The sequence below is a fragment of the Argiope bruennichi genome, chromosome 9 (assembly GCF_947563725.1).
Source record: "Argiope bruennichi chromosome 9, qqArgBrue1.1, whole genome shotgun sequence".
NCBI classification, from domain to species: Eukaryota; Metazoa; Arthropoda; class Arachnida; order Araneae; family Araneidae; genus Argiope; species Argiope bruennichi.
Genome location: NC_079159.1, coordinates 79,469,229 through 79,491,488, shown reverse-complemented (window position 1 = coordinate 79,491,488; position 22,260 = coordinate 79,469,229). Strand labels below are relative to the sequence as shown.

Here is a 22,260-nt window from a genome sequence, read left to right as displayed (position 1 = left end):
AGATTCCCTGCTGTTTTTCGAATAAGTAATTTTTTAAAATATTATAGTTTTCATTTTGTTTTGTTGAACATCCTTCTCCTAATTTAAATTAACTTCAATCTCAAAAAATGAAATCAGCAAACCCTTCGCAGCCGTCGATAGCTCAGTTGGCAGAGCGGTGGACTGTAGCTTCCCTAAAGACGATATCCATAGGTCGCTGGTTCAACTCCGGCTCGACGGAAGATGTTATTTTGATTGGAATTTAAAAGTGTAGTTTCGTTCGATTTGTTAGATTCCCTGCTGTTTTTCGAATAAGTAATTTTTTAAAATATTATAGTTTTCATTTTGTTTTGTTGAACATCCTTCTCCTAATTTAAATTAACTTCAATCTGAAAAAATGAAATCAGCAAACACTTCGCATCCGTCGATAGCTCAGTTGGCAGAGCGGTGGACTGTAGCTTCCCTAAAGACGATATCCATAGGTCGCTGGTTCAACTCCGGCTCGACGGAAGATGTTATTTTGATTGGAATTTAAAAGTGTAGTTTCGTTCGATTTGTTAGATTCCCTGCTGTTTTTCGAATAAGTAATTTTTTAAAATATTATAGTTTTCATTTTGTTTTGTTGAACATCCTTCTCCTAATTTAAATTAACTTCAATCTCAAAAAATGAAATCAGCAAACCCTTCGCAGCCGTCGATAGCTCAGTTGGCAGAGCGGTGGACTGTAGCTTCCCTAAAGACGATATCCATAGGTCGCTGGTTCAACTCCGGCTCGACGGAAGATGTTATTTTGATTGGAATTTAAAAGTGTAGTTTCGTTCGATTTGTTAGATTCCCTGCTGTTTTTCGAATAAGTAATTTTTTAAAATATTATAGTTTTCATTTTGTTTTGTTGAACATCCTTCTCCTAATTTAAATTAACTTCAATCTGAAAAAATGAAATCAGCAAACACTTCGCATCCGTCGATAGCTCAGTTGGCAGAGCGGTGGACTGTAGCTTCCCTAAAGACGATATCCATAGGTCGCTGGTTCAACTCCGGCTGGACGGAAGATGTTATTTTGATTGGAATTTAAAAGTGTAGTTTCGTTCGATTTGCTAGATTCCCAGCTCTTTTTCGAATAAGTAATTGTTGGAAATATTATAGTTAGCATTTTGTTTTGTTGAACATCCTTCTACTCCTTTAACTGAACTTCAATCTGAAAAAATGAAATCAGCAAACCCTTCGCATCCGTCGATAGCTCAGTTGGCAGAGCGGTGGACTGTAGCTTCCCTAAAGACGATATCCATAGGTCGCTGGTTCAACTCCGGCTCGACGGAAGATGTTATTTTGATTGGAATTTAAAAGTGTAGTTTCGTTCGATTTGTTAGATTCCCTGCTGTTTTTCGAATAAGTAATTTTTTAAAATATTATAGTTTTCATTTTGTTTTGTTGAACATCCTTCTCCTAATTTAAATTAACTTCAATCTCAAAAAATGAAATCAGCAAAACCTTCGCATCCGTCGATAGCTCAGTAGGCAGAGCGGTGGAATGTAGATGCCCTAAATACGATATCCATAGGTCGCTGGTTCGACTCCGGCTCGACGGAAGATGTTATTTTGATTGGAATTTAAAAGTGTAGTTTCGTTCGATTTGTTAGATTCCCTGCTGTTTTTCGAATAAGTAATTTTTTAAAATATTATAGTTTTCATTTTGTTTTGTTGAACATCCTTCTCCTAATTTAAATTAACTTCAATCTCAAAAAATGAAATCAGCAAACCCTTCGCATCCGTCGATAGCTCAGTTGGCAGAGCGGTGGACTGTAGCTTCCCTAAAGACGATATCCATAGGTCGCTGGTTCAACTCCGGCTCGACGGAAGATGTTATTTTGATTGGAATTTAAAAGTGTAGTTTCGTTCGATTTGCTAGATTCCCAGTTCTCTTTCGAATTAGTAATTTTTTGAAATATTATAGTTAGCATTTTGTTTTGTTGAACATCCTTCTCCTCCTTTAACTGAACTTCAATCTGAAAAAATGAAATCAGCAAAATCTTCGCATCCGTCGACAGCTCAGTTGGCAGAGCGGTGGACTGTAGACGCCCTAAAGATGATATCCATAGGTCGCTGGTTCGACTCCGGCTCGACGGAAGATGTTATTTTGATTGGAATTTAAAAGTATAGTTTCGTTCGATTTGCTAGATTACCAGCTCTTTTTCGAATAAGTAATTGTTGGAAATATTATAGTTAGCATTTTGTTTTGTTGAACATCCTTCTCCTCCTTTAAGGGGGTCCGGGACACATAGATCGACAAATTTTCGAATTTTTTTTTTTAGCTGAAAAAATCCTGCAGGCGTTTCTGCTTAAAATAACATTAAAATCATGTTTATATCTTAATTAGAACGGGTGATATCATAATTTTTGTTGACCATTGCTTTGAAATTCCAACTGTAAAAAAGGCGTTGCCATGGCAACTTCATCTCTTTAAATGTAAACAAACATTTCCTGGCGTTGTTTTAGCGTAATTTTTGATTTTTTGGAAATAAATTTTTAAATATTTTATTTTAAATCCTAGATTTAGTTTGTATACAACTCAACTCCTTCAATAATGAAATGAAACGAAGAGATTCAGTGTTTATTTGAACCTCTGTGTTTACATTTCATGAGACAACGTGCTTTTTAGTTCCCTGCTCTAAAGTTTGTTTTCTTCTAATTTTTTCTGAAAGTTTACGCAGTTATTTGGTTTCATAAGCTGTTAAAATGGGTAGAAAAAGGAAATCTCAACTTTTGCGGTCTGAAATCATGAAAAAAAATCGAAAACAAAACTTGGATTGTGATACTTTGGTAGCTGCTGAAAGCAAAGTTGTTAAACGTTTGGATGAGCGAAACATAATTTCTCCAGTGAAGAAAAAACTTGCCTGAAGAAGTAAATGAAAATTACATCATTTTAAAACAGTCTGTATTGCATGATATTTTATTAAGTTGTTGTTGTATCTGTTGCAAACAGAATACATTAGAACTTCACATTGGCAAACAGTTTGGTTTGGCCCAAGATATAAATGTAACTTGCAAGAACTGTTTTTTTAAATTTTCAAAGAACTCTTCTACGAATGTGATTGAAAATAAGAAAAGCTCATACGATATTAATCGCAGAACAGTGGTTGCTATGACTGAACTGGGAAAAGGACATGCAGGACTTGAAAAATTTTCTTGTATAATGAACTTGCCTTGCATGGATTCTAAATCTTTCACTAGACATTTAAAATCTTTTCATTATTCTACTCGAGAAAACTTTCAAGAACAACAGAAAGACACTTTAAAAAAAGTTAAAGAAGTTCATGCCCTTCTATCCAAATCTTCATCTAATATTTTGGATATAGCTGTAAGCTATGATGCTACTTGGCATAAAAGAGGTCACACGTCAAATTACGCTGTGGGATGTGTGATCGACGTGCTGACCGGATATGTAATTGATCACCAGGTTTCATCGAAAGTTTGTAATCACTGTATTCAAACGAAGAAAGCTTTAGGTAAAGATTCACCGGAATTCGCTGTGTGGCAAAAAGGTCATGCTCCATCTTGTGATGTTAATTACGTTGGATCTTATGGAGGAATGGAGGTAAATATGGCTTTGAAATTATGGAAGAATTCCGAAAAACTAGGATTTCGATACGTGGAACTGGTTGGAGATGGAGACACTAAAACATTCCTCGAGCTAAAAGCTTCAAATGTTTATGGTAAGGAAGTCTCGATACAAAAAATAGAATGCATAAATCATGTTGGGAAAAGGATGGGGACTGCTTTGAGAAATTTAGTAGATGCTGAAAAGAAAAGAGGCTTTACACTCGGTGGAAAGAAATATGGCAGTCTAAGTGACGCAACAATAAAAAAAATTACCAGGTATTACCGTAATTCAATTATAAGAAATAAAAACAACGTTAAAGCTATGAAAAGGGATATTTATGCCATTCTTCAACACTGCAGCTCTACAGACTCAAAACCAAAACATACGACTTGCCCTGCTGGAAAAGAATCTTGGTGTTTTTATCAACGAGCCATTGCTTCAAATCAAAAACCTGCTGCACATAAAAAAGCTTTAAAAACCCCGTTGCGTGAAAATATAATTGTGAAAATGATGCCTATTTTTCAAAGACTGGCCTCGGATAGTCTTTTAGAGCGTTGTTCAAAAGGGTAAACTCAAAACAGAAATGAGTCTCTGCACAACATGATTTGGACCCGTTGTCCCAAAAATATGAACGGTTCAAAAGTTAGAGTTGACATTGCTGCGGCTAGAGGAATAACAGATTTTAATAAGGGAATCAAACCCTCAACTTTAAGTATGTTCAACTCTGATTTCCTTTCCCCATGCCAATCGTCTCTCAGTATGTTAAAAAAAGTGCAAACGCGACATCTCCGAAAGGCATTATTTAAATCGACCGAGACTTTTAAGTTATATCGGAAAAAGGTTGAACTTGCAAAAATTAAATTAAACCAAACACTTGTGAGGAAGGGAGGTGTCTCTTATGCATCTGGAAGCTTTTAAAGGTATTTAAATAGTTTTAATTCTTATAAATTTTATTTTTAAACTTTAAACGCATTTTTAACCATGTTGCTTTTTTTCATTATTTGTTCTGATCAAATTGATATAAGTCCAGATCATATAAAGATAGAGGTCTGAAATTTGAAACACATACTTTTCAAACTGTTTACTTTAATTTTGATTCAGCAAATTTAAAAAAAATTTACTTTTCAAGATATGAATTTTTTAAAAAAAAGTACCCAAGATTTTTTCAAAATTTTCATTCAAATTTTTAAAATTTTTTTTAAAATTAATATTTTTTAAATTGCCGAATCAAAATGAAAGAATATATATTTGTGTTTGATTTAATGAAAAAATTTTGAAAATTGATCAAAAATATTTTGAGTTATATCAATTTAAAAAATGTCACTTTTTTCAAAAAAAATTTAAATTTGAAATTTAAAAAAAAATTTTGAAAACTTTTGTGTTGTGATTTTGCTTATTAATAAGATGGTTAATCAGTACAAAAAATTTCCAAATATTAAATTAATTAATAAAAAAAATTTCAAAATGTGTCCCGGACCCCCTTAACTGGACTTCAATCTAAAAAAATGAAATCAGCAAACCCTTCGCATCCGTCGATAGCTCAGATGGCAGAGCGGTGGACTGTAGATGCCCTAAAGACGATATCCATAGGTCGATGGTTCGACTCCGGCTCGACGGAAGATGTTATTTTGATTGGAATTTAAAAGTATAGTTTCGTTCGATTTGCTAGATTACCAGATCTTTTTCGAATACGTAATTGTTGGAAATGTTATAGTTAGCATTTTGTTTTATTGAACATCCTTCTCCTCCTTTAACTGAACTTCAATCTAAAAAAATGAAATCAGCAAACCCTTCGCATTCGTCGATAGCTCAGTTGGCAGAGCGGTGGACTGTAGAAGCCCTAAAGACGATATCCATAGGTCGCTGGTTTGGCTGCGTCTCGACGGAAGATGTTATTTTGATCGGAATTGAAAAGTGTAGTTGTGTTCGATTTGCTAGATTCCCAGCTCTTTTTCGAATAAGTAATTGTTGGAAATATTATAGTTAGCATTTTGTTTTGTTGAACATCCTTCTCCTCCTTTAACTGAACTTGAATATGAAAAAATGAAATCAGCAACACCTTCGCAAATGTTGTTAGCTCAGTTGGCAGAGCGGTGGACTGTAGATGCCCTAAAGACGATATCCATAGGTCGCTGTTTTTCCTTTGGTCCGACGGAACTCTTTATCTTGAATGGAATTTAAAACTGTTTGTTTCCCTCGATTTGTAAGATTTCCAGCTGTGTTTTGATCATGGATTTATTTGAAATATTATAGTTAGCATTTTATTTGTTTGGAGATGTGTTTCTTTCTTTAGAAGTACTTTAATCTTAAAAGATGAAATCAGCTGGTGGTCTATAGATGAACTAAATACGATGTCCGTAGCTCTTTGGTTTGGTTCTGGCTCTACGGATTGTTTCATACCGATTTTAAATTAAAGATGTAATTTCTCGCATTTTCTAAATATCCTCTTGATTTTTGATAATGTCATTCTTTGGAATAGAATTTTTTTAAATATTATAGTTTTCATTTTGTTTTGTTGAACATCCTTCTCCTAATTTAAATTAACTTCAATCTCAAAAAATGAAATCAGCAAACCCTTCGCATCCGTCGATAGCTCAGTTGGCAGAGCGGTGGACTGTAGCTTCCCTAAAGACGATATCCATAGGTCGCTGGTTCAACTCCGGCTCGACGGAAGATGTTATTTTGATTGGAATTTAAAAGTGTAGTTTCGTTCGATTTGTTAGATTCCCTGTTGTTTTTCGAATAAGTAATTTTTTAAAATATTATAGTTTTCATTTTGTTTTGTTGAACATCCTTCTCCTAATTTAAATTAACTTCAATCTCAAAAAATGAAATCAGCAAACCCTTCGCATCCATCGATAGCTCAGTTGGCAGAGCGGTGGACTGTAGCTTCCCTAAAGACGATATCCATAGGTCGCTGGTTCAACTCCGGCTCGACGGAAGATGTTATTTTGATTGGAATTTAAAAGTGTAGTTTCGTTCGATTTGTTAGATTCCCTGCTGTTTTTCGAATAAGTAATTTTTTAAAATATTATAGTTTTCATTTTGTTTTGTTGAACATCCTTCTCCTAATTTAAATTAACTTCAATCTCAAAAAATGAAATCAGCAAACCCTTCGCATCCGTCGATAGCTCAGTTGGCAGAGCGGTGGACTGTAGCTTCCCTAAAGACGATATCCATAGGTCGCTGGTTCAACTCCGGCTCGACGGAAGATGTTATCTTGATTGGAATTTAAAAGTGTAGTTTCGTTCGATTTGCTAGATTCCCAGCTCTTTTTCGAATAAGTAATTGTTGGAAATATTATAGTTAGCATTTTGTTTTGTTGAACATCCTTCTTCTCCTTTAACTGAACTTCAATCTGAAAAAATGAAATCAGCAAAACCTTCGCATCCGTCGATAGCTCAGTATGCAGAGCGGTGGAATGTAGATGCCCTAAAGATGGTATCCATAGGTCGCTGGTTCAACTCCGGCTCGACGGAAGATGTTATTTTGATTGGAATTTAAAAGTGTAGTTTCGTTCCATTTGCTAGATTCCCAGCTCTTTTTCGAATAAGTAATTGTTGGAAATATTATAGTTAGCATTTTGTTTTGTTGAACATCCTTCTTCTCCTTTAACTGAACTTCAATCTGAAAAAATGAAATCAGCAAAACCTTCGCATCCGTCGATAGCTCAATATGCAGAGCGGTGGAATGTAGATGCCCTAAAGATGGTATCCATAGGTCGCTGGTTCAACTCCGGCTCGACGGAAGATGTTATTTTGATTGGAATTTAAAAGTGTAGTTTCGTTCGATTTGTTAGATTCCCTGCTGTTTTTCGAATAAGTAATTTTTTAAAATATTATAGTTTTCATTTTGTTTTGTTGAACATCCTTCTCCTAATTTAAATTAACTTCAATCTCAAAAAATGAAATCAGCAAACCCTTCGCATCCGTCGATAGCTCAGTTGGCAGAGCGGTGGACTGTAGCTTCCCTAAAGACGATATCCATAGGTCGCTGGTTCAACTCCGGCTCGACGGAAGATGTTATCTTGATTGGAATTTAAAAGTGTAGTTTCGTTCGATTTGCTAGATTCCCAGCTCTTTTTCGAATAAGTAATTGTTGGAAATATTATAGTTAGCATTTTGTTTTGTTGAACATCCTTCTACCCCTTTAACTGAACTTCAATCTGAAAAAATGAAATCAGCAAATCCTTCGCATCCGTCGATAGCTCAGTAGGCAGAGCGGTGGAATGTAGATGCCCTACAGACGGTATCCATAGGTCGCTGGTTCGACTCCGGCTCGACGGAAGATGTTATTTTGATTGGAATTTAAAAGTGTAGTTTCGTTCGATTTGTTAGATTCCCTGCTGTTTTTCGAATAAGTAATTTTTAAAAATATTATAGTTTTCATTTTGTTTTGTTGAACATCCTTCTCCTAATTTAAATTAACTTCAATCTCAAAAAATGAAATCAGCAAACCCTTCGCATCCGTCGATAGCTCAGTTGGCAGAGCGGTGGACTGTAGCTTCCCTAAAGACGATATCCATAGGTCGCTGGTTCAACTCCGGCTCGACGGAAGATGTTATTTTGATTGGAATTTAAAAGTGTAGTTTCGTTCGATTTGTTAGATTCCCTACTGTTTTTCGAATAAGTAATTTTTTTAAAATATTATAGTTTTCATTTTGTTTTGTTGAACATCCTTCTCCTAATTTAAATTAACTTCAATCTCAAAAAATGAAATCAGCAAACCCTTCGCATCCGTCGATAGCTCAGTTGGCAGAGCGGTGGACTGTAGCTTCCCTAAAGACGATATCCATAGGTCGCTGGTTCAACTCCGGCTCGACGGAAGATGTTATTTTGATTGGAATTTAAAAGTGTAGTTTCGTTCGATTTGCTAGATTCCCAGCTCTTTTTCGAATAAGTAATTGTTGGAAATATTATAGTTAGCATTTTGTTTTGTTGAACATCCTTCTTCTCCTTTAACTGAACTTCAATCTGAAAAAATGAAATCAGCAAAACCTTCGCATCCGTCGATAGCTCAGTAGGCAGAGCGGTGGAATGTAGATGCCCTACAGACGGTATCCATAGGTCGCTGGTTCGACTCCGGCTCGACGGAAGATGTTATTTTGATTGGAATTTAAAAGTGTAGTTTCGTTCGATTTGTTAGATTCCCTGCTGTTTTTCGAATAAGTAATTTTTTAAAATATTATAGTTTTCATTTTGTTTTGTTGAACATCCTTCTCCTAATTTAAATTAACTTCAATCTCAAAAAATGAAATCAGCAAACCCTTCGCATCCGTCGATAGCTCAGTATGCAGAGCGGTGGACTGTAGCTTCCCTAAAGACGATATCCATAGGTCGCTGGTTCAACTCCGGCTCGACGGAAGATGTTATTTTGATTGGAATTTAAAAGTGTAGTTTCGTTCGATTTGTTAGATTCCCTGCTGTTTTTCGAATAAGTAATTTTTTAAAATATTATAGTTTTCATTTTGTTTTGTTGAACATCCTTCTCCTAATTTAAATTAACTTCAATCTCAAAAATTGAAATCAGCAAACCCTTCGCATCCGTCGATAGCTCAGTTGGCAGAGCGGTGGACTGTAGCTTCCCTAAAGACGATATTCATAGGTCGCTGGTTCAACTCCGGCTCAACGGAAGATGTTATTTTGATTGGAATTTAAAAGTGTAGTTTCGTTCGATTTGTTAGATTCCCTGCTGTTTTTCGAATAAGTAATTTTTTAAAATATTATAGTTTTCATTTTGTTTTGTTGAACATCCTTCTCCTAATTTAAATTAACTTCAATCTCAAAAAATGAAATCAGCAAACCCTTCGCATCCGTCGATAGCTCAGTTGGCAGAGCGGTGGACTGTAGCTTCCCTAAAGACGATATCCATAGGTCGCTGGTTTAACTCCGGCTCGACGGAAGATGTTATTTTGATTGGAATTTTAAAGTGTAGTTTGGTTCGATTTGTTAGATTCCCTTCTGTTTTTCGAATAAGTAATTTTTTAAAATATTATAGTTTTCATTTTGTTTTGTTGAACATCCTTCTCCTAATTTAAATTAACTTCAATCTCAAAAAATGAAATCAGCAAACCCTTCGCATCCGTCGATAGCTCAGTTGGCAGAGCGGTGGACTGTAGCTTCCCTAAAGACGATATCCATAGGTCGCTGGTTCAACTCCGGCTCGACGGAAGATGTTATTTTGATTGGAATTTTAAAGTGTAGTTTGGTTCGATTTGTTAGATTCCCTTCTGTTTTTCGAATAAGTAATTGTTGGAAATATTATAGTTAGCATTTTGTTTTGTTGAACATCCTTCTACTCCTTTAACTGAACTTCAATCTGAAAAAATGAAATCAGCAAACCCTTCGCATCCGTCGATAGCTCAGTTGGCAGAGCGGTGGACTGTAGCTTCCCTAAAGACGATATCCATAGGTCGCTGGTTCAACTCCGGCTCGACGGAAGATGTTATTTTGATTGGAATTTAAAAGTGTAGTTTCGTTCGATTTGTTAGATTCCCTGCTGTTTTTCGAATAAGTAATTTTTTAAAATATTATAGTTTTCATTTTGTTTTGTTGAACATCCTTCTCCTAATTTAAATTAACTTCAATCTCAAAAAATGAAATCAGCAAACCCTTCGCATCCGTCGATAGCTCAGTTGGCAGAGCGGTGGACTGTAGCTTCCCTAAAGACGATATCCATAGGTCGCTGGTTCAACTCCGGCTCGACGGAAGATGTTATTTTGATTGGAATTTAAAAGTGTAGTTTCGTTCGATTTGTTAGATTCCCTGCTGTTTTTCGAATAAGTAATTTTTTAAAATATTATAGTTTTCATTTTGTTTTGTTGAACATCCTTCTCCTAATTTAAATTAACTTCAATCTCAAAAAATGAAATCAGCAAACCCTTCGCATCCGTCGATAGCTCAGTTGGCAGAGCGGTGGAATGTAGCTTCCCTAAAGACGATATCCATAGGTCGCTGGTTCAACTCCGGCTCGACGGAAGATGTTATTTTGATTGGAATTTAAAAGTGTAGTTTCGTTCGATTTGCTAGATTCCCAGCTCTTTTTCGAATAAGTAATTGTTGGAAATATTATAGTTAGCATTTTGTTTTGTTGAACATCCTTCTCCTAATTTAAATTAACTTCAATCTCAAAAATGAAATCAGCAAACCCTTCGCATCCGTCGATAGCTCAGTTGGCAGAGCGGTGGACTGTAGCTTCCCTAAAGACGATATCCATAGGTCGCTGGTTCAACTCCGGCTCGACGGAAGATGTTATTTTGATTGGAATTTAAAAGTGTAGTTTCGTTCGATTTGTTAGATTCCCTGCTGTTTTTCGAATAAGTAATTTTTTAAAATATTTAGTTTTCATTTTGTTTTGTTGAACATCCTTCTCCTAATTTAAATTAACTTCAATCTCAAAAAATGAAATCAGCAAACCCTTCGCATCCGTCGATAGCTTAGTTGGCAGAGCGGTGGACTGTAGCTTCCCTAAAGACGATATCCATAGGTCGCTGGTTCAACTCCAACTCGACGGAAGATGTTATTTTGATTGGAATTTAAAAGTGTAGTTTCGTTCGATTTGTTAGATTACCTTCTGTTTTTCGAATAAGTAATTTTTTAAAATATTATAGTTTTCATTTTGTTTTGTTGAACATCCTTCTCCTAATTTAAATTAACTTCAATCTCAAAAAATGAAATCAGCAAACCCTTCGCATCCGTCGATTGCTCAGTTGGCAGAGCGGTGGACTGTAGCTTCCCTAAAGACGATATCCATAGGTCGCTGGTTCAACTCCGGCTCGACGGAAGATGTTATTTTGATTGGAATTTAAAAGTGTAGTTTCGTTCGATTTGTTAGATTCCCTGCGGTTTTTCGAATAAGTAATTTTTTAAAACATTATAGTTTTCATTTTGTTTTGTTGAACATCCTTCTCCTAATTTAAATTAACTTCAATCTCAAAAAATGAAATCAGCAAAACCTTCGCATCCGTCGATAGCTCAGTTGGCAGAGCGGTGGACTGTAGCTTCCCTAAAGACGATATCCATAGGTCGCTGGTTCAACTCCGGCTCGACGGAAGATGTTATTTTGATTGGAATTTAAAAGTGTAGTTTCGTTCGATTTGCTAGATTCCCAGTTCTCTTTCGAATTAGTAATTTTTTGAAATATTATCGTTAGCATTTTGTTTTGTTGAACATCCTTCTCCTCCTTTAACTGAACTTCAATCTGAAAAAATGAAATCAGCAAAATCTTCGCATCCGTCGACAGCTCAGTTGGCAGAGCGGTGGACTGTAGACGCCCTAAAGATGATATCCATAGGTCGCTGGTTCGATTCCGGCTCGACGGAAGATGTTATTTTGATTGGAATTTAAAAGTATAGGTTCGTTCGATTTGCTAGATTACCAGCTCTTTTTCGAATAAGTAATTGTTGGAAATATTATAGTTAGCATTTTGTTTTGTTGAACATCCTTCTCCTCCTTTAAGGGGGTCCGGGACACATAAATCGACAAATTTTCGATTTTTTTTTTAGCTGAAAAAATCCTGCAGGCGTTTCTGCTTAAAATAACATTAAAATCATGTTTATATCTTAATTAGAACGGGTGATATCATAATTTTTGTTGACCATTGCTTTGAAATTCCAACTGTAAAAAAGGCGTTGCCATGGCAACTTCATCTCTTTAAATGTAAACAAACATTTCCTGGCGTTGTTTTAGCGTAATTTTTGATTTTTTGGAAATAAATTTTTAAATATTTTATTTTAAATCCTAGATTTAGTTTGTATACAACTCAACTCCTTCAATAATGAAATGAAACGAAGAGATTCAGTGTTTATTTGAACCTCTGTGTTTACATTTCATGAGACAACGTGCTTTTTAGTTCCCTGCTCTAAAGTTTGTTTTCTTCTAATTTTTTCTGAAAGTTTACGCAGTTATTTGGTTTCATAAGCTGTTAAAATGGGTAGAAAAAGGAAATCTCAACTTTTGCGGTCTGAAATCATGAAAAAAAATCGAAAACAAAACTTGGATTGTGATACTTTGGTAGCTGCTGAAAGCAAAGTTGTTAAACGTTTGGATGAGCGAAACATAATTTCTCCAGTGAAGAAAAAACTTGCCTGAAGAAGTAAATGAAAATTACATCATTTTAAAACAGTCTGTATTGCATGATATTTTATTAAGTTGTTGTTGTATCTGTTGCAAACAGAATACATTAGAACTTCACATTGGCAAACAGTTTGGTTTGGCCCAAGATATAAATGTAACTTGCAAGAACTGTTTTTTTAAATTTTCAAAGAACTCTTCTACGAATGTGATTGAAAATAAGAAAAGCTCATACGATATTAATCGCAGAACAGTGGTTGCTATGACTGAACTGGGAAAAGGACATGCAGGACTTGAAAAATTTTCTTGTATAATGAACTTGCCTTGCATGGATTCTAAATCTTTCACTAGACATTTAAAATCTTTTCATTATTCTACTCGAGAAAACTTTCAAGAACAACAGAAAGACACTTTAAAAAAAGTTAAAGAAGTTCATGCCCTTCTATCCAAATCTTCATCTAATATTTTGGATATAGCTGTAAGCTATGATGCTACTTGGCATAAAAGAGGTCACACGTCAAATTACGCTGTGGGATGTGTGATCGACGTGCTGACCGGATATGTAATTGATCACCAGGTTTCATCGAAAGTTTGTAATCACTGTATTCAAACGAAGAAAGCTTTAGGTAAAGATTCACCGGAATTCGCTGTGTGGCAAAAAGGTCATGCTCCATCTTGTGATGTTAATTACGTTGGATCTTATGGAGGAATGGAGGTAAATATGGCTTTGAAATTATGGAAGAATTCCGAAAAACTAGGATTTCGATACGTGGAACTGGTTGGAGATGGAGACACTAAAACATTCCTCGAGCTAAAAGCTTCAAATGTTTATGGTAAGGAAGTCTCGATACAAAAAATAGAATGCATAAATCATGTTGGGAAAAGGATGGGGACTGCTTTGAGAAATTTAGTAGATGCTGAAAAGAAAAGAGGCTTTACACTCGGTGGAAAGAAATATGGCAGTCTAAGTGACGCAACAATAAAAAAAATTACCAGGTATTACCGTAATTCAATTATAAGAAATAAAAACAACGTTAAAGCTATGAAAAGGGATATTTATGCCATTCTTCAACACTGCAGCTCTACAGACTCAAAACCAAAACATACGACTTGCCCTGCTGGAAAAGAATCTTGGTGTTTTTATCAACGAGCCATTGCTTCAAATCAAAAACCTGCTGCACATAAAAAAGCTTTAAAAACCCCGTTGCGTGAAAATATAATTGTGAAAATGATGCCTATTTTTCAAAGACTGGCCTCGGATAGTCTTTTAGAGCGTTGTTCAAAAGGGTAAACTCAAAACAGAAATGAGTCTCTGCACAACATGATTTGGACCCGTTGTCCCAAAAATATGAACGGTTCAAAAGTTAGAGTTGACATTGCTGCGGCTAGAGGAATAACAGATTTTAATAAGGGAATCAAACCCTCAACTTTAAGTATGTTCAACTCTGATTTCCTTTCCCCATGCCAATCGTCTCTCAGTATGTTAAAAAAAGTGCAAACGCGACATCTCCGAAAGGCATTATTTAAATCGACCGAGACTTTTAAGTTATATCGGAAAAAGGTTGAACTTGCAAAAATTAAATTAAACCAAACACTTGTGAGGAAGGGAGGTGTCTCTTATGCATCTGGAAGCTTTTAAAGGTATTTAAATAGTTTTAATTCTTATAAATTTTATTTTTAAACTTTAAACGCATTTTTAACCATGTTGCTTTTTTTCATTATTTGTTCTGATCAAATTGATATAAGTCCAGATCATATAAAGATAGAGGTCTGAAATTTGAAACACATACTTTTCAAACTGTTTACTTTAATTTTGATTCAGCAAATTTAAAAAAAAATTTACTTTTCAAGATATGAATTTTTTAAAAAAAAGTACCCAAGATTTTTTCAAAATTTTCATTCAAATTTTTAAAATTTTTTTTAAATTAATATTTTTTAAATTGCCGAATCAAAATGAAAGAATATATATTTGTGTTTGATTTAATGAAAAAATTTTGAAAATTGATCAAAAATATTTTGAGTTATATCAATTTAAAAAATGTCACTTTTTTCAAAAAAAATTTAAATTTTAAATTTAAAAAAAAAAATTTTTGAAAACTTTTGTGTTGTGATTTTGCTTATTAATAAGATGGTTAATCAGTACAAAAAATTTCCAAATTTTAAATTAATTAATAAAAAAAATTTCAAAATGTGTCCCGGACCCCCTTAACTGAACTTCAATCTAAAAAAATGAAATCAGCAAACCCTTCGCATCCGTCGATAGCTCAGATGGCAGAGCGGTGGACTGTAGATGCCCTAAAGACGATATCCATAGGTCGCTGGTTCGACTCCGCCTCGACGGAAGATGTTATTTTGATTGGAATTTAAAAGTATAGTTTCGTTCGATTTGCTAGATTACCAGATCTTTTTCGAATACGTAATTGTTGGAAATGTTATAGTTAGCATTTTGTTTTATTGAACATCCTTCTCCTCCTTTAACTGAACTTCAATCTAAAAAAATGAAATCAGCAAACCCTTCGCATTCGTCGATAGCTCAGTTGGCAGAGCGGTGGACTGTAGAAGCCCTAAAGACGATATCCATAGGTCGCTGGTTTGGCTGCGTCTCGACGGAAGATGTTATTTTGATCGGAATTGAAAAGTGTAGTTGTGTTCGATTTGCTAGATTCCCAGCTCTTTTTCGAATAAGTAATTGTTGGAAATATTATAGTTAGCATTTTGTTTTGTTGAACATCCTTCTCCTCCTTTAACTGAACTTGAATATGAAAAAATGAAATCAGCAACACCTTCGCAAATGTTGTTAGCTCAGTTGGCAGAGCGGTGGACTGTAAATGCCCTAAAGACGATATCCATAGGTCGCTTTTTTTCCTTTGGTCCGACGGAACTCTTTATCTTGAATGGAATTTAAAACTGTTTGTTTCCCTCGATTTGTAAGATTTCCAGCTGTGTTTTGATCATGGATTTATTTGAAATATTATAGTTAGCATTTTATTTGTTTGGAGATGTGTTTCTTTCTTTAGAAGTACTTTAATCTTAAAAGATGAAATCAGCTGGTGGTCTATAGATGAACTAAATACGATGTCCGTAGCTCTTTGGTTTGGTTCTGGCTCTACGTTTGTTTCTACCGATCTTGTTTCATACCGATTTTAAATTAAAGATGTAATTTCTCGCATTTTCTAAATATCCTCTTGATTTTTGATAATGTCATTCTTTGGAATAGAATTTTTCTTAATTTATTTTACGTGTGAATAAGTTTTTGTTCTTTGGGTAACTTTTATCATAATTCAAAATCTGAGGAAATGTTTTACATTCGTTAATCGCTCAGCTGAAAAGCGGTGGAATTTACATGCCAAAAGGTTATTTCTGTATGTTTCTGGTAGATATTGGTTAGAAGTAATTTTATTGATTAAAAATAAAAGACGTTATTCCTTCGAGCTTTTAAAAATTTCCGCTCTTATTTGATGTTCAGTTTTTAGGAATACAAATGCGATGTCCATATTTTTTAATGGGAAAGATCTGTTTTATCATTTTGGAGAATTCATATCTTAAAAGGCAAACTGAGGGTGCGGTTTCCTTTCTGTATAGCTTAATTGGCAACGCTGGGAGCTTCAGAAATTAAAATACAGTACACTCCTAAGTTTCCGGCTTAATATGGTGGAGCGACTGGCCGGATAACAAAAAACCCCGGATAAGCCGGAGTTCTATTAACTAATTTATTTATCCACCAATATCAGAAACCAAAGTTTTACACTGAAACTCACTGCTGCAACACGTAATTTTTCACATCTTAATGAGTATTGAGCCCTTCATTCCTCTCAAGCAACGAAGAATGTGAACACCGCTGCGACCCGGTGAAACATAGAAGCTGTTGCCGGTAGTAGTTGTAGAGTTAAAATGGAAGGATAGGTGTAGTTAGTTTATATATGTTTATATACTGCACGACAAGAATTTATTAGAGAAAAAGTGAGTTAAATTATATTAACTATTCATACTTTAACATGAATTCTGTACACTTCACTGTGGTATAGTTAAATACAAGCATTAAGTATGCCCCAAAAACAATTTACGAATCCTGTATGTCCTGTGCAATTATAATCAGGAACAGCGTCAACAAATGAGGTCCATTACACACTGACAAAGCAATGAACGACGAGCAGAACGCTGCTCTTTTCCTGCCACAATTTGTATTTTGCGCAGAAAACGCCTGCTTTCAATGGCTTGACAATGTTACCAATGCCTTGCCTTCCTTAATTAATTACGATAACGAAAACTAGGCCGGATTTTACGAAAGCCGGATAGTCGCGAACCGGATACTCGAGAGTGTATTGTACTGATATCCATATTTAGCTTTCTCGATTCCTGCTTGATGCAGGTAATTTTATTTTAGGGAAAAAGACGGTATTTTCTTCCAAAATTTAAAGATATGGAAGAAAGATTCGTTTTACTATCTTACGGAACAATAACTGACAACGCTCTATTAGAAGATGTATTATCCAGTCGCATCTTAATAGCACTGTGATTCCATGGATATTTTTTTTATTTGAGAAAGATCCATATATACCGTAAATGGAACAAGCAAAATGTTTTTAAAATAACAAGACTATGATGTCAGCTATATTTCAAACTTATGAATGCTTTGTTTATTGAAACATGACGTTGTATGAATTAAATTCATCTGAAATAAAACATAGTTATAATTTCGATTTACCACTTCTTTACTGAAAGTAACTAGTCTACTGAAAGTAACAAATTTAATGAAAGTAACTAAAAAATAAACGGCACTAAACATTTTCTCAATGTTTATCGACAACATTGAATAAAAGTGAAATATCACAACTTTAAAACACATCTGCATGAAATTTCTTCCAGCAAAATCGAATATTAGACTCGACTTTATTTATATTCTTCATCTCAATTTATATATAAAAAATTTAGTCTTGTTGCGTTCAATAGATTTTCTGTACGCAAGAGCAAAAGCGTTCTTACAACTTATTCATTGGATTTCTGATATCTGTTTCTAGAAGCTTCAATAAGAGAAACTTTTGATAAGAAACTCGTGTACGTGGGACGAAGACTACTTTTATATAAATGAGCCTATAATATCCTAAAATCCTTTTGGGCTGTAAATCCGAAATCTGCAATGCAGTCTTTTTTCGCCGTGAGGACACCAAACAGCGGAGTTTCTTTTTAATCCCCCAGGGAGCGCCAACCTACGCTCCGTTTTCCTTTAACAAAACTACTTTTATTTAATGGTCTGCGCCTTTATCTGTACATGTGTAGTTTCATCTACTTTCTCAAATAGTTTTCATCTGGGGACCGATTTTCGTGCTTTCAAATTATAGGTCGTGAGTCCTGTTTTTTCTGAGGACTAAATCCTCTTTCTGGAATCTCATGCCTGCAATCCTTGGATTTAATATATTTCTTTTCACATTTTCATGCACAATGTATACAAAATATTGTACTAGTTAAAATATTCGACCTCGAGATTTTGACTAATAACCATGTTAGAAAACCTTTCTTAGCCCCCTCCCCATTAAAAAAAAATCGAACGTTTTAGAATTGTGTCCATCTTTCTGTGAACACGATAATTCAGAAAATATTTTGATCGGGAAAGATGCAATTTGGTATACGGACTTGTATATATTTAAAGATTATTATCAACTTTTTCTCTATTCTGTCCAAGTATAAATAAACTCTTTAAAAAGTGAGGAGCTATATAAATGAAATTTAGTACTCAGGTTTTACATTTAAAATATATATTATTAAATTCTGAACCAAATTTGTTGAAAGGTTCATCATCTATTGTTTTGCATTTTCGCATACATGTAAACGTAATAAAACTAAAAAATCCTATGAAATAAACTGCTGAAATTTAATAATTCATCTTGGATTACAATTTTAGTTTTAAGTGAAATTTTGGCTTCGTCCGGTCTTAAATGAACTTTCTAAAATAAAAATTCGATGTTCGGGTACTTATAAAATGGGTTTAATCGCGAAAGATTAGAAGATAAGCCGGCGTCCTGGCATAGGGGTAGCGCGTCTTTCACGTGAACTAGACGTCCTGGGTTCGAGTCCCGATTCGGGCATGGTTGTTCTCTTCCTTGTGTTCTCTCTGTGAGGTGCGTGCATGGCCCCCCCCTGTAAAAAGGGGTTGTGCAAGCGAGTGTGTGTATGCTATCTTCATCTGAGCTAGAAATCAGACTTCTGCGCTCGGGTGCTCAGGGGTCTTTACTCTCAGAAACTACTGCGCAAAAATTTGGCTTAAAATAGTCACACGACAAAAAAAAAATCAAAAGAGAATTTTATATTAAGACAAAAGATGAAAAATATACAAAATGGGGAGGGGAGAGGATATTTAGGGGAATATTTATTAAGGAGTATGAGAGAAAGTTTGGGGGAAACCACTCCTGTTGTTTCCATTCTCATACAAGAAGCTAATTTTGAGAACATCTTGAAATTATAAGATTACTGAAATGTGAGATTTTGATGAAAATTAGCTTTTCAAACTTTTTTGTGCTCAAGAAAAGTCATTTTTTTAACCCACTTTTATTACTTATTCGAGTAAGCAGTGTGTAAATAATAACATTGTCAAACAATTAGATTTCTGGATTTGGATAAAACTCGATGTCTCAAACTTCTATGAATCCTGAAAACTATTTTTGAAATTAAGTCTGCTTATCTATCCATGATAAATCAAAAGCACTTTGAGCCAGTCTGATGAAAATTGGTGTGGGGTCTTTACATAGAATTTCAAGGTTTTTTTAAAATTATTATTTATTTTTTTGAAATTGTGAATATAATCTAGCCCCAAGAAACTAGACAATGCTTCTGAGTACAAATAAAAATCCATCTACATGTAGATAAAGAAATTTGGTATGAGGTCTAATTACTTAAAGTGCAATTTTGTATTAAATTTTTATTTCAATCGATCGAAAAAAGTGGTCTACATTGCATACTTGACCTTCTGCATTTTGCTGCCAAGCACAAAACGCTCATGTGCAGGAATCGTTGCTGCTACGTGAGCACTGTTACTCTTCTGAATTTATTATCCGATTTCTTTTTTTTAAAAAAATAAAAATCTGAGTATTCGTAGTTTTTACGGTATTGCCCGAAATTTCCACAATATTTGTGAAAGGAATAGCATTCTTTTTTATGGATTTTACGAGAAAGTTAGTCGTTAATATTAAGCGGTTTGTTTATAATGTTAACTAATCCAAATTAATAATGTTAAAAGAAGATGGCCCTGTTATTAAATGAAATCCGATTTCATGGGTAAATTTTTGTTAAATTAGGAATCATATTTATTTTCTTTTCATTCTTCATAAAACAAAGTTATATTTTTTTCTTTCTTGAATCCAAGGCATATAAAGTGAAAATATGGTAATCTACAAAAAAAATTCGAAGTTGTGATTTCGATGAATCTCTACGTTTCAGCGTGACTCCGAAAAATATATTTTTTTGAATTTTGTTCCTCTATTTATAGTTTTGTCTGCCCATCTGTGAACATGAAGACTCAAATACATTTCGATATATTCAGATGAAATTTGGATGTAGATTTCTATCAAATTTTAAAAATTCAATATATTCATAGGAACTCTGTCTATCTAACTATTCGAACACGATGATTTAATACATAAAGAACTCAATGACTGAAATTTGGTATATAAAGATTTCGCATATAAATTATAGATTTTTTATTACATTTTTAATTAAATATGTTGGATAGTTGATCGTCTGTTTGTCTATATTTTACGTGCATATAAATACGGTAATTGAAAAAAGAAACTTCTTAGATAAATATTATTTAGAATATGATCTTGTAAAAATTTGTTAGTTCTGTGACAAATATTTTTTTTAAATCGAACGAGGAAAAGGTCCCAAAATGTACATACCTTTTTTTCACTAATCGTAAAAGGCTTATATGCTGGAAAATAAAAAAATATGGATATACGTGGCTTTCATGGCTTTATTCATTAAAAGCGAGGATAACAATTATTATTAGGTTGTATTAGAGTATAAGCGAGAAAGTGTGGTTGATTATCGTTTTTTTTTTTTTTTTTTTTGGTATTAGAAGAAAGAGGGGAAAAAAAAAGAATTTTCCCTCTATCTCTGAAAATGCAATTGCTCTGCTCCATTTACTCCATTTAGTATATCTTCCTAAGTATTTTCATAAATTGATACACCAATTTTTTCTTTCAGATTTATATCATAAGTTTGATTAATATCATAAATCTGATTTATATTTTCAGTTTTGGGTCGATACCAATTGAAACGTTATTTTTCTTTCATTTAATTCTCAGATATTCGCAATTATATACTTTAATACTGTCCATATAATTGCGGTTAGACACACATAGTGAATCTATTAATTTGTGGTTCCATCTCTTAATAATTGTCAGCGAGTTGTAAACATTCACGAGTTGTAAAGGCAGTTCGTTTCAAACGATTTTACCTTATTAGAATAAGATAGGGTACGATAACTCTAGGCTGTTTTCGATGTTCTGAATACAGGCCAATATCGTGATGATTTCGTGTTGCGTAGTATTTTGCGGTCCTCGAAATGGTATAAAAATCTTTATGAGTTCACTTGCATTTTTAAAAGCAACAATGTTTCTCATAATTTGTCTGTATGATTTACTGTTGACATTTGTTTAACCAAATTGATCGGCGATCATCACTCCGATTATTTTATGAAGAGTTTTAGAATCCAAATTTTCTGTTTTCTTAAAATAAGTAAATAAATAAAAAATTCATTAGCACTCCTTTAATAAAATATTGCTATTAATATTAGTTTTAATAACCAGTTCTAAAGTCAGGTGAAAAATTTTGGAGCACATAGCAAATTTTCATTAAAAAACACTTTTAAGAAAAAAATGGATGCGCTAATTATTTAAGATTTTTATTTAAATCTCATCAATCGAATCTTCCGTTTTGTAATGCAAGAATATAAATCTTTTTAATTTAAGGAAGTGTAGAGAATTGAAAATAGAAATTGAATAAAAATGATTAAATATTTTTAAAAAATTCACAAACATTTAATTATTTTTTATTTATTTTACATGATAATATCAATCAAGCTTAGTTTAGATTTTTCGATGCTTAGAATTGGCATGTTGAAACTTATTAAGTTTGTAATAAGTTATTAAATGAAATTTCAGACATCGTTTGTAAACAATAAAGGAGACGTATAAAAACACATTCATTAGAAATAACTAGGACTGGTAGCGCCATCTGTGAATAGGAAAGTATTTAATAATGGCAGATAATTCAGTTTTAAAAAGAATTTAAGGATTCTTATTTTTTAAAAGACTTTTCAAATGAATTACTTTTTAATTTAATCTTAAAATACATTTTGGATTAATTTAATTTTTAAGAAGTTATAAAAATTAAATTTTTCTTGCATCTCTCGAAGTTTTAAATTCATTAAGTTATTTATCATTTCGTACTTGATAGGCGATGAATAGCCTGCTATTTCGAAATTTCTTTCCATCTCATTGTCGTAATCTAATATAAATTGTGATATTTTATTTCTTTTAGAAATAGTCAACATTTTTATACAATAACTGCAAGAATGTTGTTTTTTTAGAATGAAATGAAAATAATAATAATAATAAT

General features: G+C 33.6%; 19 non-coding genes across 19 annotated transcripts; all 19 read left to right on the top strand.

Moving 5' to 3' along the window:
• Nucleotides 1–131: 131 nt before the first annotated feature.
• On the top strand, nt 132–220 carry Trnay-gua (transfer RNA tyrosine (anticodon GUA)). Its single transcript is given in 2 exon segments — nt 132–168; nt 185–220. It is a non-coding gene; the product is annotated as a tRNA-Tyr (tRNA).
• A 180-nt stretch (nt 221–400) lies between these two features.
• Nucleotides 401–489, top strand: Trnay-gua (transfer RNA tyrosine (anticodon GUA)). The gene is given in 2 exon segments: nt 401–437; nt 454–489. It is a non-coding gene; the product is annotated as a tRNA-Tyr (tRNA).
• Nucleotides 490–669: 180 nt separating this feature from the next.
• Trnay-gua (transfer RNA tyrosine (anticodon GUA)) lies at nt 670–758 on the top strand. Its single transcript is given in 2 exon segments — nt 670–706; nt 723–758. It is a non-coding gene; the product is annotated as a tRNA-Tyr (tRNA).
• Nucleotides 759–938: 180 nt separating this feature from the next.
• Nucleotides 939–1,027, top strand: Trnay-gua (transfer RNA tyrosine (anticodon GUA)). The gene is given in 2 exon segments: nt 939–975; nt 992–1,027. It is a non-coding gene; the product is annotated as a tRNA-Tyr (tRNA).
• Nucleotides 1,028–1,207: 180 nt separating this feature from the next.
• On the top strand, nt 1,208–1,296 carry Trnay-gua (transfer RNA tyrosine (anticodon GUA)). The gene is given in 2 exon segments: nt 1,208–1,244; nt 1,261–1,296. It is a non-coding gene; the product is annotated as a tRNA-Tyr (tRNA).
• Nucleotides 1,297–1,745: 449 nt separating this feature from the next.
• On the top strand, nt 1,746–1,834 carry Trnay-gua (transfer RNA tyrosine (anticodon GUA)). The gene is given in 2 exon segments: nt 1,746–1,782; nt 1,799–1,834. It is a non-coding gene; the product is annotated as a tRNA-Tyr (tRNA).
• A 4,326-nt stretch (nt 1,835–6,160) lies between these two features.
• Nucleotides 6,161–6,249, top strand: Trnay-gua (transfer RNA tyrosine (anticodon GUA)). The gene is given in 2 exon segments: nt 6,161–6,197; nt 6,214–6,249. It is a non-coding gene; the product is annotated as a tRNA-Tyr (tRNA).
• A 180-nt stretch (nt 6,250–6,429) lies between these two features.
• Nucleotides 6,430–6,518, top strand: Trnay-gua (transfer RNA tyrosine (anticodon GUA)). The gene is given in 2 exon segments: nt 6,430–6,466; nt 6,483–6,518. It is a non-coding gene; the product is annotated as a tRNA-Tyr (tRNA).
• Nucleotides 6,519–6,698: 180 nt separating this feature from the next.
• On the top strand, nt 6,699–6,787 carry Trnay-gua (transfer RNA tyrosine (anticodon GUA)). Its single transcript is given in 2 exon segments — nt 6,699–6,735; nt 6,752–6,787. It is a non-coding gene; the product is annotated as a tRNA-Tyr (tRNA).
• Nucleotides 6,788–7,505: 718 nt separating this feature from the next.
• On the top strand, nt 7,506–7,594 carry Trnay-gua (transfer RNA tyrosine (anticodon GUA)). Its single transcript is given in 2 exon segments — nt 7,506–7,542; nt 7,559–7,594. It is a non-coding gene; the product is annotated as a tRNA-Tyr (tRNA).
• A 449-nt stretch (nt 7,595–8,043) lies between these two features.
• Nucleotides 8,044–8,132, top strand: Trnay-gua (transfer RNA tyrosine (anticodon GUA)). The gene is given in 2 exon segments: nt 8,044–8,080; nt 8,097–8,132. It is a non-coding gene; the product is annotated as a tRNA-Tyr (tRNA).
• Nucleotides 8,133–8,313: 181 nt separating this feature from the next.
• Trnay-gua (transfer RNA tyrosine (anticodon GUA)) lies at nt 8,314–8,402 on the top strand. The gene is given in 2 exon segments: nt 8,314–8,350; nt 8,367–8,402. It is a non-coding gene; the product is annotated as a tRNA-Tyr (tRNA).
• Nucleotides 8,403–9,389: 987 nt separating this feature from the next.
• Nucleotides 9,390–9,478, top strand: Trnay-gua (transfer RNA tyrosine (anticodon GUA)). Its single transcript is given in 2 exon segments — nt 9,390–9,426; nt 9,443–9,478. It is a non-coding gene; the product is annotated as a tRNA-Tyr (tRNA).
• A 180-nt stretch (nt 9,479–9,658) lies between these two features.
• On the top strand, nt 9,659–9,747 carry Trnay-gua (transfer RNA tyrosine (anticodon GUA)). The gene is given in 2 exon segments: nt 9,659–9,695; nt 9,712–9,747. It is a non-coding gene; the product is annotated as a tRNA-Tyr (tRNA).
• A 180-nt stretch (nt 9,748–9,927) lies between these two features.
• Trnay-gua (transfer RNA tyrosine (anticodon GUA)) lies at nt 9,928–10,016 on the top strand. Its single transcript is given in 2 exon segments — nt 9,928–9,964; nt 9,981–10,016. It is a non-coding gene; the product is annotated as a tRNA-Tyr (tRNA).
• A 180-nt stretch (nt 10,017–10,196) lies between these two features.
• Trnay-gua (transfer RNA tyrosine (anticodon GUA)) lies at nt 10,197–10,285 on the top strand. Its single transcript is given in 2 exon segments — nt 10,197–10,233; nt 10,250–10,285. It is a non-coding gene; the product is annotated as a tRNA-Tyr (tRNA).
• Nucleotides 10,286–10,733: 448 nt separating this feature from the next.
• Trnay-gua (transfer RNA tyrosine (anticodon GUA)) lies at nt 10,734–10,822 on the top strand. Its single transcript is given in 2 exon segments — nt 10,734–10,770; nt 10,787–10,822. It is a non-coding gene; the product is annotated as a tRNA-Tyr (tRNA).
• Nucleotides 10,823–11,539: 717 nt separating this feature from the next.
• Nucleotides 11,540–11,628, top strand: Trnay-gua (transfer RNA tyrosine (anticodon GUA)). The gene is given in 2 exon segments: nt 11,540–11,576; nt 11,593–11,628. It is a non-coding gene; the product is annotated as a tRNA-Tyr (tRNA).
• A 180-nt stretch (nt 11,629–11,808) lies between these two features.
• Nucleotides 11,809–11,897, top strand: Trnay-gua (transfer RNA tyrosine (anticodon GUA)). The gene is given in 2 exon segments: nt 11,809–11,845; nt 11,862–11,897. It is a non-coding gene; the product is annotated as a tRNA-Tyr (tRNA).
• Nucleotides 11,898–22,260: the final 10,363 nt, after the last annotated feature.